Genomic DNA, 16,646 nt, shown 5'->3' on the forward strand with positions numbered 1-16,646 from the left:
TATGAAGTGGTCCAGTGATGGTTGCTTGACCATTTTTAAATATTTTAATTTTTTATTTGTGATTGCCCTATATTTCAGAAGCTCAAAACAGTTGTTTAAAATAATTTGTCTTGCACCTTTACAAGATGGTGGCCATTTTTATTTGTAGGCGCGCGATGATTTTTCTGTCTGGAGACATTAGCGAAAATTTGAATCTCCCTCCACTGGGTTAAGTTACAACATTGCAATTAACATGACTGTTTTTAGAAAAGTGTCCTCTACAACATTGTCTATTACACAAAATACCCTAAATTCAAAAATAACCAGTCAAAATGACCTCCAAAGTTTGGTATCCAAATTTTCAAAAATCTGCTTTTAGGCCCAAAAATAACAAACAAGGAGTGATTTATGAGGTATATTTTTTCCTATAGTTATATAATAGAGGGAAACATTCCATGTGGGAAAAATATATCTAAAAACAAAGAAGATGAGACTTGCCAAACAAAAGCGCTGGCAGGTCGATAGACACACAAACAAACACAAACATACACACAAAATTCAAGCTTTCGCAACAAACCGTTGCTTCATCAGGAAAGAGGGAAGGAGAGGGAAAGACGAAAGGATGTGGGTTTTAAGGGAGAGGGTAAGGAGTCATTCAAATCCCGGGAGCGGAAAGACTTACCTTAACCCACATCCTTTCGTCTTTCCCTCTCCTTCCCTCTTTCCTGATGAAGCAATGGTTTGTTGCGAAAGCTTGAATTTTGTGTGTATGTTTGTGTTTGTTTGTGTGTCTATTGGCCTGTCAGCGCTTTTGTTTGGTAAGTCTTTTCCTATAGTTAGATATTGTACACTACTAGCCTCATACAGAGCAAAAACACTTACAAATGTTTCCTTAATTTTTTATGAATTTTTAAAATTTAAAAATTTTCGTTTTTTGTAAAGTTTGTGGTTAGTTATCTCAGGTGGGACTGAATATAAAAATATGATTTTTGCACAGTTTGTACACCTATATGATAGCAATATACTGCAAAAATTTCAACATTGATATCTATCAACAAAGATATGAATTTTTGAAAATGAGGAGATAACTCACATTACTCTACAACTGATCTTATGGCTGTTGCCTATTCATGTGTGATATTGGCGGCATATAATCAAGTATTATTGAAGTAAGGTACTGAATTATATACAAAAAGTGGAAACATCACTGAAATTAACATTTATATTATTTTGACATACTTAAAATAAATATTTTCAATTAACATCTTTCGAGATTTGACTGTTCCTAAACCTGGAGGTGAATGTTAAGAACACTTATTTCTTGAGACAGCTTCTGTGATATAGAATAAGACCCCCCAGTTGCTGTGGTAAGTTCAAGCACTGAAGGTTTCCTTAAAACATTTTTCATTGGTATCAAAACTTTGTCACTAGTAGAATGATGTTCTTGGGCCAGTAGGGTGATAAAAATGCACAAAAACCTTATTGTTTCCCAAACTTATTATTATTATTATTATTATTATTATTATTATTATTATTGGACCACTTCATCTGGATTGACCCAAAGAGGTTCTGGTCAAACATAAAGTATTTATTGGACCACTTCATTTGGATTGACCCAAAGAGGTACTGGTCAAACATAAAGTATACCAGAGGCAAGACACAATTGACACCTTCACAGTGGTTAGCACACTGGACTCGAGTTTAGGAAGACGATGGGTCAAACACGTGTCCGGCCATCCTGATTTAGGGTCCCAGTGATTCCCCAAAATAGCTTCAGGAAAATACTGGGATGGTTCCTTTGAAAGGGTGTGACTGATTCCTTTCCCATCCTTCCCTAAGCTGATAGGATCACTGACCTTGCTGTTTGATCCCCTCCCACAAATCAACCAACCAACCTTCACAGCACAACACCAATGGTAATGTCACTAATGACAGTGCCAGTAGAGTGGAGTTACTAAATACAGTTTTCCGAAATGTCTTCACCAAACAAGACAAAATAAATATTATAGAATTTGAATCCAGAACAACTGCCCACACGAGAAACTTCCAAGTAGATGGCCTTGGTGTAGCAAAGCAGCTTAAATCTCTGAATTAAGGCAAGTCTTCCAAACTAGATTGTATACCAATTATGTTTCTTTCAGCGTATGGTGACACACTACCTACATACTTAGCAATCATGCCAAACCATTCACTCAATGAAAGATCTGTAACTAAAAACTGTAAAGTTTCACTTGTCACACGAATACTCAAGAAAGGAAATAGATGTAATCTGCTGAATTACAGACCAATATCACAAACATCAATTTGCAGCAGGATTTTAGAACATATGAGGTCTGTTCAAAAAATTACAGAAAATCCATAATTTCATGCCAATGGTGTGCTGGAGGAAAATGCAGTTGACATCCCTGCACACGCCTGTGTTTAATGTGTAACTGCCAGAAGTTTCATAGTTGTATGTCTGTTAGTTGTTGTTCAGTGCTGTATTGAATAGAATGTTGTGTCACACAGTTTGTGAATTCTGAAATGGCAGATTTAGAGGAACAATGCGTCTGCATTAAATTTTGCATTAAACTCATGAAAATCTTCACAGAGACACACCAAATGATGCAGAAAGCCTACAGCGGCGAGTGCTTAAGCTGTACTTGTTGCTAAGTATGGTTCACACAGTTTAAAAATGACCATAAGGAAGTTAAAGCTGACCCTCATTCAGGACCCCCACTGACATCTACTGACGATGCTCATGTCAGGAACATCAATGAACTTGTGGTGTGCCAACTGAAGACTGACTGAGAGATTACAGAAGAATATAACATTTCAGTTGGATCATGTCATGAAATCCTCACACAGCATCTACATCTACATCCATACTCCGCAAGCCACCTGACAGTGTGTGGCAGAGGGTACTTTGAGTACCTCTATCGGTTCTCCCTTCTATTCCAGTCTCATATTGTTTGTGGAAAGGAGGATTGTCGGTATGCCTCTGTGTGGGCTCTCTGATTTTATCCTCATGGTCTCTTCACGAGATATACGTAGGAGGGAGCAATATACTGCTTGACTCTTTGGTGAAGGTATGTTCTCGAAACTTCAACAAAAGCCCATACCGAGCTACTGAGCATCTCTCTTGCAGAGTCTTCCACTGGAGTTTATCTATCATCTCCGTAACGCTTTTGCGATTACTAAATGATCCTGTAACGAAGCGCGCTGCTCTCCGTTGGATCTTCTCTATCTCTTCTATCAACCCTATCTGGTACGGATCCCACACTGCTGAGCAGTATTCAAGCAGTGGGCGAACAAGCGTACTGTAACCTACTTCCTTTGTTTTCGGATTGCATTTCCTTGGGATTCTTCCAATGAATCTCAGTCTGGCATCTGCTTTACCGACGATCAATTTTATATGATCATTCCATTTTAAATCACTCCTAATGTGTACTCCCAGATAATTTATGGCATTAACTGCTTCCAGTTGCTGACCTGCTATATTGTACCTAAATGATAAGGGATCTATCTTTCTATGTATTCACAGCACATTACACTTGTCTACATTGAGATTCAATTGCCATTCCCTGCACCATGCGTCAATTCGCTGCAGATCCTCCAGCATTTCAGTACAATTTTCCATTGTTACAACCTCTCGATATACCACAGCATCATCCACGAAAAGCCTCAGTGAACTTCTGATGTCATCCACAAGGTCATTTATGTATGTTGTGAATAGCAACGGTGCTATGACACTCCCCTGCGGCACACATGAAATCCCTCTTACTTCGGAAGACTTCTCTCCATTGAGAATGACATGCTGCGTTCTGTTATCTAGGAACTCTTCAACCCAATCACACAATTGGTCTGATAGTCCATATGCTCTTACTTTGTTCATTAAATGACTGGTGGGGAACTGTACCGAACGCCTTTCAGAAGTCAAGAAACATGGCATCTACCTGGGAACCCGTGTCTATGGCCCTCTGAGTCTCATGGACGAATAGTGCGAGCTGGGTTTCACACGACCGTCTTTTTCGAAACCCATGCTGATTCCTACAGAGTAGATTTCTAGTCTCCAGAAAAGTCATTATACTCGAACATAATACGTGTTCCAAAACTCTACAACTGATCGACGTTAGAGATATAGGTCTATAGTTCTGCACATCTGTTCGACGTCCCTTCTTGAAAACGGGGATGACCTGTGCCCTTTTCCAATCCGGGGGGCAAGTTCCTTCACGTATTCTGTGTAAAATCGAACTGGTATCCCATCAGGTCCAGCAGCCTTTCCTCTTTTGAGCGATTTTAATTGTTTCTCTATCCCTCTGTCGTCTATTTCGATATCTACCATTTTGTCATCTGTGCGACAATCTAGAGAAGGAACTACAATGCAGTCTTCCTCTTGGAACGCATGGTGTTACCGCCAAGTTCATCCCACAGCTCACGAGTCAAGACCAGAAAGATCTTCACCTCGCAATGTGTGAAGAGCTTTTGTATTGTGCAAATAAGAACAAGATGTTCCTCAAGAGAATCACAACTTACGATGAGATGTGGGTTGATAATTATGATGTTGACACCACAGTTCAGTCTTCACAATGAGTCAGGAAAGGTCCTCCAAGACCAAAAAAAGCTTGTTAGGTCAGAGGAAGAAGAGGAGGAGGAGCAGGAGGAGGAGGAGGAGAAGACTAGTGTTTAACGTCCCGTCGACAACGAGGTCATTAGAGACGGAGTGCAAGCTCGGGGTAGGGAAGGATGGGGAAGGAAATCGGCTGTGCCCTTTCAAAGGAACCATCCCGGCATTTGCCTGAAGTGATTTACGGAAACCACAGAAAACCTACATCAGGATGGCCGGAGACGGGATTGAACCGTCATCCTCCCAAACGAGAGTCCAGTGTGCTAACCACTGCGCCACCTCACTCGGTTTGTTAGGTCAGGTCAAACCTCAAAGTTATGCTGATAGTTTTCTCTGATTTTTGAACTGATGGCACTATCGAGACATGTTGCGATGCCTGCGAGAAAACGTTAGAAGGAAACAGCCTGAAATGTGGCGAGACATTCATGGCTCTTGCATCACTATAATGCACCTACATATTCATCCCTGTTGGTGCATGACAATTGCACTAAAAATGAAATCACTGTGCTGCCTCATCCTCCGTACTCTCCAGACCTGGTCCCTGCGGACTGTTTCTTTTATTTCCAAAGTTGAAAACTACAAGGGTGAGTCAATTATTATCCACAATTTAGTTATATTTTTGTTTATTTTGGTAGTACTGTCATTTTACTATTATGACGCATGCCTTGTTTATTTGTTATTATATCTTTGCAATTTTCAAGCTGCTAGGCTAGTTTCGTTACCGCTGCCATGCTGTTAATCATGGTTGCTCCACTGTCTATTAGCACCAAAGAACAGCAACATTCAGTGATCCGTTTTTTGTGGTCGGAAGGCATGTCAGGCGCCAAAATTCATTGAAGACTTTTGGTGCAGTACGGGGACAGTGTTTTGCCACAGCGGAGTGCCTACAAAAGGATTGAAAAATTCCGAAATAGTCATACAAGTGTTACACATGATGAAGGAGCCAGATGACCATTTACTGGCACAAATTAAGAAAACATTGAGCGTTCACGTGAAATGATTCTCTTAGGCAGACGATTAACTATTGACGAAGTGGTACATTGTCTGCAAGTCAGACACGGTTCTGCCTACGAAATTATCCACAACAGACGAAACATGGATCCATCATTACGAGCCGGAGAGTAAACAGCGGAGTATGGAATGGAAAAATCCAAATTTGCCGTGCAAGAAAAATTTCATGACCCAACTGTCTGCAGGAAAGCTGATGCTTACAGTTTTCTGGGACACACAAGGTCCAGTATTGGAACATTATGGAGAAAGGGACACAACAATAAACAGCGTGCGTTACAGTGAGATGCTAAAGCCTGCAATTCCAAGCAAACAACAAGGTTTGCTGTCAAAAGGTGTTGTGTTGTTGTACGACAATGCCCATCTGCATACTGCTGCCCACACTGCTGAAACACTCCAGAAACTCAAATTTGAAGTACTGGATCATCCTCCATATAGTCCCGATCTTTCCCCTTCTGACTATCACCTGTTTGGTCCACTCAAGCATGAATTAAGGGGCTGTCGATTTGCCTCGGACAAAGCAGTGAAAGAAGTGGTGCATTCCTGGCTCACAGCTCAACTGGGAACCTTCTTTTATGAGGGCATCAGGAAGCTTGTACAACAATGGACCAATTGCATTGAAATGCAATGAGACTTATGTCAAAAAATGATGTACTTGTAAGTTTCCTATTTGATTACAATAAAATTTTATAACTACTTTGCAGATAATAATTGACTTACCCTCGTACATCGAAAGGATGAAGATTCGCACCGACAGATGAGGTAAAAGAAAATTCACACATGGTGCTTCACGCGATCCAGCAAAAGGCATACCAAGACTTATTTCAGAAGTGGAAACGGTGTTGAGAGCAGTGTATCAATTGCGGAGGAGACTATTTTGGAGACAATGCATAATAAGTAAAAGGTAATCATAGAAAAATTTTATGGACAATGTTTCAGAATGTTTTGAACAGACCTCGTGTACTATGTTCAAACATTCTGAATTATCTTGAAGAAATGACCTATTAACACACAGCCAGCATGAATTCAGAAAATACTGCTCTTGTGAAACACAACCAGCTCTGTTCCTCACAAGAGACTTCTAATCAAATTGTATGTCTACGGAGTATCATCTTGGCTTGCAACTGCATTCATGATCTGTCAGAAATGTCACACTTTGTAATAATTGATGGAAAGTCATCGAGTAAAACACAAGTGGTATCTGGCATTACCTAAGGGAGTGTTATAGGCCCTCTGCTATTCCTAAACTATATAAATGATTTAGGACCCAATCTGAGCAGCCCTCTTAAGATTGTTTGTAGATGATGCTGTCATTTACCATCTAGTAAAGTCATTAGACAATCAAAACCAATTGTAAAATAACTTAAGACTCAATGGCTGCCTGGTTTGAAAAATGGCAATTGACTCTAAACATGGAAAAGTATGAATGAAGTCATACACATGAGTATGAAAAGGAATTCGTTAAATTTCAGTTACATGATAAATCACAGAAATCTAAAGACTGTCAATTCAGCTGAATACCTAGGAATTACAATTACAAACAACTTAAATTGAAATGACCACATAGATAATGTTGTGGTGAAGGCAAATCGAAGACTGTATTTTACTGGCAGACCACTTACAAGACACAACAAGTCTACTGACGAGAATGCCTACGTTATGATTGTCTGTCCTCTGCTGGAGTATTACTTTGTTTTTGGGATCCATACCAGATAGGATTGCTGGAGGACAAGAACAAGGTCCAAAGAAGGGCAGCAGGAGGGGGTGGCAATCATTAAAACAAAGGAGTTATTCATTGTGGCAAGATTTTTTCAATGAATCATATCACCAACTTTCTCCTCTGAATGTGAAAATATTTTATTGACACCAACCAATATACGAAGAAATTATCATCATCATAAAATAAGAGAAATCAGAGCTCGCATGGAGAGACTTGCTTACTTTTCCCATGCACTCACTGTTCAAGAGTAGAAAGGTAAGAAATAGTCCGAAGGTGTGAATTTTAAAATTTTCCCGCCGAATTGACTGTTCAAACAAATTTCGGGCTTGCAGCCGGTCGTCGTTCAATACTTCGCACGATATTTCAACTGGGGCACCTGCCAGTCATCTTCAGGTTAGCCGTTGCAGACTGGCCATAACGTCCTCCACTCCGCAATATATAGCGTACTGTAACTATTCTGCGCATGCGTCGAAAACTTGATAGTTGAACCAACACTGCCCACCGGCAGTGCCCTCGCTGGTGGAATAGCGGAACTCAGTTGCCCTCTGCGTTGCTGTTTGCCACGGCCATCGACGCACTCTGTTGTCTTCGATTTGAGCAAATCGTGGAGATGATGGGATTCCATGCACTGTCCAGCTGGTAGCCGCTGTCACGGTTTAACAGATTTTCTGCCAGTCGTATTTCTACGGATTCTTTAATAATGGAGTCCCAGAAAAACATTGCTGTGGACAAAATCATTGTTTTCTCATACTCCATTGAATGTCCAGTAGAAATACAATGTTCAGCAATAGCGGACTTGCTTGGCTGCAAAAGGCGGGTGTAACATTGGTGTTCAGTGCAGCGTTCTTTCACGGTGCGTGTGGTTTGACCTATGTAAGCCATACCACATTGGCACGGTATCTTGTAAATTCCGGCCTTTCGTAGTAACAGATTATCCTTAACTGATCCCACAAGGTCCACAATCTTCGATGGTGGGCGGAAAACCACTTTTACCTGAAATTTTCGGAGGATTCTTGCTATTTTAAACGAAGTGTTGCCAACGAAAGGAAGAAAAGCTAAAGATTGTTCCGGCATGTTCTCCTATTTATTCACTTCCTGCTTCTTAGTTTTAACTGTTAGTGCCCTGTTAATCTGCCGGATGGAATACCCATTTTTGCTGAATACTGTCTTCAGATGGGTGAGTTCTTGAGATAAGCTATCTAGATATGAGACAGTATGAGCTCTATGAACAAGCGTTTTAAGCAAACTCATGGTTTGTGATGGGTGATGGCAACTCGATGCTTGCAGGTACAAATCAGTATGAGTGGGTTTCCGGTAAACTGAATGCCCTAGAGAACCATCATTCTTCCTTCGAACCAGGACATCCAAGAAAGGCAAACAACCATCTTTCTCTATTTCCATTGTGAACAGGATGTTGCTATGAATGGAGTTGAGGTGATGTAGAAACTCCATTAATTTATCTTCTCCATGAGGCCACACTATGAAAGTGTCATCCACATACCGCCAAAAAACTGTTGGCTTCAGGGTAGCTGATTCAAGCGCTCTCTCTTCAAAATCCTCCATAAAAAGGTTGGCGACCAAAGGAGACAGGGGGCTACCCATGGCGACACCGTCAGTCTGTTCAAAATATTCTTGATTAAACATAAAATAAGTTGAGGAAAGTGCGTGCCTGAACAAAGCAGTGATATCAACAGGAAACATGTTACCAATCAGTGTCAAAGAATCTGCAAGAGGAACTTTCGTAAAAAGTGAGACCACATCAAAACTTACTAGAAGGTCTACACTGCTAAGACGAAGAGCCCCCAGTCTATGGATAAAATCAGCTGAGTTTCGTATGTGATGTGAGCACTTGCCTACGAAAGGTCTCAGTAAGGAAGCGAGATGTTTAGCTAAATCATATGTAGGAGCTCCAATGTTGCTCACTATTGGACACAGAGGAACACCCTCTTTATGAATCTTGGGAAGGCCATACAGTCTTGGAGGTACACAACCATGTGGTTTTAACCTCTTGATGGTCTCTTGCGGTAAGGAGGAGGAATTTAATAGTGCCGAAGTTTTTCGTTGCACACGTCCTGTAGGATCGTAATCAATCCTCCTACAGGTAGAGTCACTTAGCAGACCATACATCTTATCTTTATACACACCACGAGGTAACAAAACAGTTGCATTACCTTTGTCAGCTTTCAATACCACTATGTCAGGGTCCCCTCTCAGATTTCGTAATGCAGCCCTTTCTGCAGAGGTTAAATTACTGCATTGAGTACGAGCCTTCAACAGAGCACAGCAAGTTTCCCTTCTTATTTCGTCTGCGGCATCCAAAGGAAGCCGTCGTACAGCTTCTTCAACACCACTCAAAATACTTATTAATGGTGATGCTGTAGGTGTAGGTGCAAAATTGAGTCCCTTGCTTAATACAGACAGCGTAGCGTCGTCCATCGAAGATTGCGGACCTCATGGGATCAGTTAAGGACACTCTGTTACTACGAAAGGCCGGAATTTACAAGATACCGTGGCAATGTGGTATGGCTTACATAGGTCAAACCACACGCACCGTGAAAAAACGCTGCACTGAACACCAACGTTACACCCGCCTTTTGCAGCAAAAAGTCCGCTATTGCTGAATATTGTATTTCTACTGGACATTCAATGGAGTATGAGAAAACAATGATTTTGTCCACAGCAACGTCTTTCTGGGACTCCATTATTAAAGAATCCGTAGAAATACGACTGGCAGAAAATCTGTTAAACTGTGACAGCGGCTACCAGCTGGACAGTGCATGGAATCCCATCATCTCCACGATTTGCTCATATCGAAGACAACAGAGTGCGTCGACGGCCGTGGCAAACAGCAACGCAGAGGGCGACTGAGTTCCGCTATTCCACCAGCGAGGGCGCTGCCGGCGGGCAGTGTTGATTCAACTATCAAGTTTTCGACGCATGCGCAGAATAGTTACAGTACGCTACATATTGCGGAGCGGAGGACGTTAAGGCCAATCTGCGACGGCTCACCTGAAGATGACTGGCAGGTGCCCCAGTTGAAATATCGTGCGAAGTATTGAACGAAGACCGGCTGCAAGCTCGAAATTTGTTTGAACAGTCCGAAGGTGGTTTGATGAACATTCTGACAGCCACTTAAGTGTGAACTGTGGAGTAGTTACGTAGACGTAGACAGGGACCAACCAAATAAGCTTGTGCAACTGTTAAGGCATTGAGCTCGTTTTCAGGGGGTTAGGGTTCACACTGACCAGCTATCATGATTTGCGATTTCCATGGTCTTTCTAGATCACTTCAGGCAAATGCAAGGATGGTTCCTTCATGAAGGCCATGGCCGACAATACGTCCTATCATTATAGAGCATACTCAGCTATTGTGTTGATCCGTATTTTGGGCTACTGATTTTTATTGTATTACTGTGACAAATCCTATATCATTTTGAGATGAATCCATGAGGAAATAAACAAACAAATGAATGAAGGTAATGGAGGATATTTTTAAAATTCTAACTCAGTTTTACATAGCAAGCTAACTTTTGACTTTATTCAAGCTATCCACAAATACAAAATCACATAAACATAAATTAAGCAATAATTAGCTTCAAAGTTCAGAAATGGCCATTTTAAGTAGAACAATGACCTTTCTTTGAGGAGTTATATTAACATCTAACACTATGAACTCTTACAATATCATACAGTATTCTATATCTACATCTATACTCTGGGAACCACCGTGAGGTGCATGGCAGAGGGTATGTCACATTGTACCAGTTGTTAGGGTTTCTACCTGATATGTTCACATATGGAGTGTGGGAAGAATGATTGAATGTCTCTGTGCATGCAGTAATTATTCTAATCTTATCCTCAAGATCCCTGTGTGAGTGATATATAGGGGGTTGTATATCCCTAGAGTAATAATTTAAAGCCGGTTCCTGAAACTTGGTTAATAAATTTTCTCAGGATAGTTTACATCTATCTTCAAGAGTCTGCCATTTCAGTTCCTTCTGTAACTCTGTTACACTCTCCTATGGATTAAATACAACTGTGACCGATTGTGCTGCCCTTCTCTGTATACGTGCAATATTCAACCCTATCTGGTATGGGTCCCACACACTTGAGCAATATTCTAGCATGGGTTGCATGAGTGGTTTGTAAGCAGTACTAAACAGTCCTCCAAAGTAGTACGTTCAGTCAACGATTTAACAATTGCAAATTTCAGGGAAAGCCTACAGCAGTTAGACTGGGATGAGGTGTACCGTGAACCTGATGCCAATTTAAAATATAATTTATTTCGTGACACTTTTGTAAATGCATTTGAAAACTGCTTCCCCAAGAAAATAGTTAAATATACTCATAAGAAACCATGTAACAAACCATGGCTTACTAAGAGTATACAAATATCTTGTAAGCGGAAGCAAGAAAGAGTAGTGACCCAGAAACTATCAAACATTATAAAAACTACTGTGCTATATTAAGAAAAGTTATTAAAAAATCCAGAAGTACATGTATCATGTCTAAAATCAACAACCCTGATAATAAAATAAAAACAATTTGGAATATTATTAAAAGAGAAACAGGTCAACCAAGAGCACAGGAAGACAGTATTACCATCAAATTGAATGAAAACTTTACGAACAAAAAGTCAGAAGTTGAAAATATTTTTAATAATCATTTTCTAAATGTTGTGGATATAGTAGTATCCAGGTGTTCATTAGAAGATGCTAGGCTGTTAATGGAAGAGGCCATACCTATGCAATTTGATACAATTGAAATCTCACCCACTTCTCCCTCTGAAATCAGGAAAATAATAAACTTGCTTAAAAGCAAAAACTCACATGGAATTTATGGCATTTCCAGCGAAATACTAAAAGCTTGTTCTCAACAGATAAGTAAGATTCTCAGCCACCTGTGTAATAGCTCTCTGGAACAGGGCATTTTCCCTGATAAGACTGAAATATGCTATTGTTATACCTTTGCATAAAAAAGGGGATAGATCTGATGTCAACAATTACCGTTCAATCTCCCTTCGAACAGCTTTATCCAAAATTTTTGAGAAAGTAATGTATACAAGAGTAGCTTCACATATCTGCAAAAATGAAGTACAAACAAAATGTAAGTTTGGTTTCCAGAAAGGTTTTTCAACAGAAAATGCCATATATGCTTTCACCAATCAAATTTTGAATGATCTGAATAACCGAACACCACCCATTGGGATTTTTTGTGATCTCTCAAAGGCTTTTGATTGTGTAAATCATGAAATTCTGCTAGACAAGCTCAAGTATTGTGGCATGAGTGGGACAGTGCACAAACGATTTAATTCGTACCGAACTGGAAGAGTGCAGAAAGTTGAAATAAGCAGTTCTCATAATATGCAAAGATCAGCACATTCCTCAAACTGGGTAACTATCAAGAATTGGGTTCCACAAGGGTCGATCTTGGGTCCTTTGTTGTTCTTAATATATATTAATGACTTGACATTCTATATTCATGAAGAGCCAAAGTTAGTTCTCTTTGCTCATGATACAAGTATAGTAATCACACCTGACAAACAAGAATTAACTGATGAAATTGTCAATAATATCTTTCAGAAAATTACTAAGTGGTTCCTTGTAAACGGACTCTCACTGAATTTTGATAAGACACAGTACACACAGTTCCGTACAGTAAATGGTATGACGCCATTAATAAATATAGACCTTAATCAGAAGCATATAGCTAAGGTAGAATATTCAAAATTTTTAGGTGTGTCCATTGATGAGAGATTAAATTGAAAGAAACACATTGATGATCTGCTGAAATGTTTGAGTTCAGCTACTTATGCAATAAGGGTCATTGGTGATAAACATCTTAGTAAATTAGCTTACTATGCCTATTTTCACTCATTGCTGGCATATGGCATCATATTTTGGGGTAATTCATCACTGAGGAATAAAGTATTTATTGCACAAAAGTGTGTAATCAGAATAATAGCTGGAGTCCACCCAAGATCATCCAGCAGACATTTATTTAAGGATCTAGGGATATTCACAGTAGCTACTCAGTTTGTGTACTCTCTTATGAAATTTGTTATTAACAACCAAACCCAATTCAAAAGTAATAGCAGTGTGCATAACTACAATACTAGGAGAAAGGATGATCTTAACTATTCAAGATAAATCTAACTTTGGCACAGAAAGGGGTGAATTATACTGCCACTAAAGTCTTTGGTCACTTACCAAATAGTATCAAAAGTCTGACAGATAACCAACAAGTTTTTAAGAAGAAATTAAAAGAATTTCTGAATGACAACTCCTACTCCATAGAGGAATTTTTACAAATAAATTAAGGGGAAAAAATTGTTATATTAACTTACTTATGTTGTTAAATTAACTTAATTACATCATGTATTGGAAAATTTGACTCATTCCATACCATTACGAAATATTGTATTCATGGAACTGGTATTAATCTAATCTAATCAATCTCTTTTGTAGACTCATTGCACTTTCCCAGTAGTCTACCAATCACCAAAACTACCACCTGCTTTACCCATGACTGACCTATGTGATCATTCCATTTCATATCCCTACATAATGTTACACCCAGGTATTTGTATGAGTTGGCCAATTCCAACAGTGACTCACTGATATTATAGTCATAGGATACTACATTTTTTCGTTTTGTGAAGTGCAAAATTTTACATTTCCGAACATTTACAGCAAGTTTCCAGTCTCTGCACCGTGTTGAAATCTTATCAAGATCTGACTAAATATTTATGCAGATTCTCTCAGATAGTACTTCACTATAGATAACTGCAGCATCTGCAAAAAGCCTGATTTTACAATTAATATTGTCTACAAGAGCATTAATATACAACATGAACAGCAAGTGACCAACACACTTCCCTGGGGCACATTTAAATTTACTTCTACATCTGACAATGACTCTCCATCCAAGATTACATGCTGTCTCCTCCCTACCAAAAAGTCCTCAATCCAGTCACAAATTTTGGTTGATACCCCATATGACCATACTTTTGACAATAAGCATAGGTGTGACATTGAGTCAAATGCTTTCTGTAAATCAAGAAACACTGCACCTACCATGTTGTCTTGATCCAAATGCTTTCAGTATATCATGTGAGAATAGTGCAAGATAGGTTTCACACAATCAGTGTTTTCGAAAACCATGCTTGTTAGCATTGAGAAGGTCATTCTGATCAAGAAACTCATTATGTTAGAGCTCAGAATATGTTCTAAGATTCTACAACAAATTGATGTCAAGGATACTGGATGGTAGTTTTGTGGATAACTTCTACTATCCTTCTTGTAGACGGGTGTGATCTGTGACTTTTTCCAAGAACTGCAAATGGGTTTTTGTTCTGAGGTATGTATGATAGATTATAGTGAGAAGAGGAGCTAACTTAGCCACAAATTCTGTATAGAATTTGACAAGGATTCCATTGGGGCCTGGAGCTTTGTTCAGTTTTAATGACTTCAGCTGTTTGTCAACACCACTGACACTAATACTTATTTCATTCATCTTTCCAGTGGTCTGAAGATTAAATTCGGGCAATTCTCTGGGGTTTTTCTTTGTAAAGAAACATTTGAAAACAGAGTAAAGCATTTCAGCTTTTGCTTTGCTACCTTCAATTTCAGTTCCTGTCTCATTCACGAGGGACTGTACACTGACTTTGGTGCCACTAACAGCCTTTACATATGACCAGAATTTCTTTGGCTTTTGTGAAATGTCACCTGACAATATTCTATTACGGTAGTCACTGATGGCATCATGCATTGGTCTCTTGACAGCCAAATGTGTTTCATTCAGCATCTCTCTGCCTGTAGCCCTACACTTTGTTTTCACCTATTACGCAGTAATCTCTCTCTCTCTTTTGTAGTTTCTTTACAGTGGCTGTATACCACGGAGTTACCCTCACAGTATGAACTGTTCTCATGGATACATATCTATCCAGTGTGCGGTCAACTATTTGTTTAATCCTGAGCCAGAGTTCCTCTACATGCTCCTAGCCTGTGCTGAAAGTTTCAAGTTCCTCATTGAGATATGACATTACAGATTTTTTTATCTAGTTTGCTGAGCATACACACTGTATGTTCGGAAGTATCCGGACACCCCCAAAAACATACGTTTTTCATATTAGGTGCATTGTGCTGCGAGGTACTCCATATCAGCAACCTCAGTAGTCATTACACAATGTGAGAGAGCAGAAAGGGGTGCTCTGCAGAACTCACGGACTTCGAATGTGCTCAGGTGATTGGGTGTCACTTGTGTCATATGTCTGTACGCGAGATTTCCACACTCCTAAACATCCCTAGGTCCACTGTTTCCGATGTGATAGTGAAATAGAAACGTGAAGGGACACGTACAGCACAAAAGCGTACATGCCGACCTTGTCTGTTGACTGACAGAGGCAGCCAACAGTTGAAGAGTGTCGTAATGTGTAATGGGCAGACATCTATCCCGACTATCACACAGGAATTCCAAACTGCATCAGGATCCACTGCAAGTACTATGACAGTTAGGCGAAAGGTGAGAAAACTTGGATTTCATGATCGAGCGGCTGCTCATAAGCCACACGTCACACCAGTAAAAGCCAAAAAATGCCTCGCTTGGTGTAAGGAGTGTAAACATTGGATGATTGAACAGTGGAAAAACGTTGAATGGAATAATGAATCACAATACACACTGTGGCAGTGCGACGGCAGGGTGTGCGTATGGTGAATGCCTGTTGAATGTCATCTGTCAGCGTGTGTAGGGCCAACAGTAAAATTGGGAGGTGGTGGTGTTATAGTGTGGTCGTGTTTTTCATGGAGGGGGCTTGCACCCCTTGTTGTTTTGTGTGGCATTAACACAGCACAGGCCTACATTGATGTTTAAGCACCTTCTTGCTTCCCACTATTGAAGAGCAATTTGGGAATGGCGATTGGTATCTTTCAACATGATCGAGCACCTGTTCATAGTGCACGGCCTGTGGTGGAGTGGTTACACGACAATAACATCCCTGAAATGGACTGGCCTGCACGGAGTCCTGACCTGAATCCTATAGAACACCTTTGGGATGTTTTGGAATGCCGACTTCTTGCCAGGCCTCACCGACCGACATCGCTACCTCTCCTCAGTGCAGCACTCTGTGGAAAGTGGGCTAATAATCCCCAAGAAATCTTCCAGCACCTGAGTTCGTATACCTGCAAGCGTGGAAGCTGTAGTCAAGGCTAAGGGTTAGCCAACACCATACTGAATTCCAGCATTACCGATGGAGGGCACCCCGAAATTTTAAGTCATTTTCAGCCAGGTGAACTTTGGATCATATAGTGTATATCTTTCTGCTGGTTTTGGTTCT

General features: G+C 40.1%; 1 protein-coding gene across 2 annotated transcripts in view; it reads right to left on the reverse strand.

Moving 5' to 3' along the window:
• LOC126184891 (exonuclease 1) overlaps positions 1 to 16,646 on the reverse strand; it is a 171,329-nt gene that overhangs the window by 149,491 nt on the left and 5,192 nt on the right. The window lies entirely within an intron of this gene.

This window comes from Schistocerca cancellata, chromosome 4 (assembly GCF_023864275.1).
Source record: "Schistocerca cancellata isolate TAMUIC-IGC-003103 chromosome 4, iqSchCanc2.1, whole genome shotgun sequence".
Lineage (NCBI taxonomy): Eukaryota > Metazoa > Arthropoda > Insecta > Orthoptera > Acrididae > Schistocerca > Schistocerca cancellata.